This window comes from Schistocerca cancellata, chromosome 7 (assembly GCF_023864275.1).
Source record: "Schistocerca cancellata isolate TAMUIC-IGC-003103 chromosome 7, iqSchCanc2.1, whole genome shotgun sequence".
Taxonomy (NCBI): Eukaryota; Metazoa; Arthropoda; class Insecta; order Orthoptera; family Acrididae; genus Schistocerca; species Schistocerca cancellata.
In genome coordinates, this window is record NC_064632.1 from 488701090 (window position 1) to 488702635 (window position 1546).

Consider the following 1546-nt stretch of genomic DNA (forward strand, 5'->3'; position numbering starts at 1 on the left):
ACACACATCCATGCCCGAAGCAGGATTCGAACCTGCGACCGTAGCGGTCGCTCGGCTCCAGACTGTAGCGCCTAGAACCGCACGGCCACTCCGGCCGGCTATTATCGCCCATCAATGCGAAGTCGGCCCACAGGACCTTGCAACAACCGTACATGAGATCCCAAGGTCTCCTCACGTTACCTGACAGTAGTTAACGCTTGCTGATTCACCCGTATAGTTTCATGAAGAGGTGTTCGAGTGGTCAATTTTATCCCTGCCCACACCATTAGGGATCCTCCCAGATATCGGTATCTTTCCACAATGTTTGGGTCCCGAAATGGTGTTCCACGTGCTCTCCAGATGCGAATGCGTCGAGAATCACTCTCCAGACCAAATCGGGACTCATCTGTGAAAATAATATTAGCCCACCGTTCGACCAAACAGATGGCATGTTGACGGCTCCACTCTACACGTCCCCTTCTGTGAAGAGACGCCAGAGCTGAAGAAACTACAGGTCTCCAATAATAAAGGCCACTCTGCTGAAGCCTTCTGTACACAGTTTGCCTCGATACAATACGTCCATGCGGAATCTGCGAAGTCAGATGCCAGTTGCAGCGCAATACTAACGCGGCAACATCGTGCCCTTCCAGCCAAATAACGGTTCACTTTTTCTTTGTCACAGGCAACGGCCTTGCCGCAGTGGATACACCGGTTCCCGTCAGATCACCGAAGTTAAGCGCTGTCGGGTGCGGCCGGCACTTGGATGGGTGACCAACAGGGCTGTGATGCGCTGTTGCCATTTTTCGGGGTGCACTCAGCCTCGTGATGCCAATTGAGGAGCTACTCGACCGAATAGTAGCGGCTCCGGTCAAAGAAAACCATCATAACGAGTGGGAGAGCGGTGTGCTGACCACACGGCCCTCCTATCCGCATCCTCACCTGAGGATGACACGGCGGTCGGATGGTGCCGATGAGCCACTTGTGGCCTGAAAACGGAGTGCTTTCTTTGTCACACGTTGCCGGCCCTGTGGTGGTCTCCACGATACAGTTTCGTTCTCATCTGGGAAACAACAGAACGATTCACATCACGCCATCGGGCCACATCAGTTTGCAACTCTTCTGCTTCCATGCTTCCTATGACCCTCCACAGCTGAGATTCTATAGGCGTCTTCTCTGTGCCATACTGCACCGTATCTGGCTGTGTACACAGCGATTGTGAATGTGGGACTACCTTGAAAACACTACGCTGATTCATCGGGCTCTGACGTCATTTCAAGCGTGGTTGTCCATTCATCGGAATGCCGTCTTCCGTGCAGAACACGATAGTAACGACAACTATTGACAGTTTGTATGGTTTTATCGCGAATTAGACACAACAGGGGGAAACAGCAGTTTGTCGCTTTAATTTTGGGCACCAGTGCATATGTGTTCGTACAAGTTTCTTTTTCAGATCAGAAGGGAAGAGCTTTTGATATTTGTGTAAGGAATGGAGAGATGCTGATACCCTCTTGCACACTGTAGTTACGTGCTCTGTCCAGTTTAGGTTATCATCGATTATTACTCCTAT

At 51.0% G+C, this 1546-nt stretch overlaps 1 pseudogene; it reads left to right on the forward strand.

Annotated features, from left to right (window-relative positions):
• The first annotated feature begins 660 nt into the window (after window positions 1-660).
• LOC126093783 (5S ribosomal RNA) lies at window positions 661-778 on the forward strand (annotated as a pseudogene).
• The last annotated feature ends 768 nt before the right edge of the window (window positions 779-1546 follow it).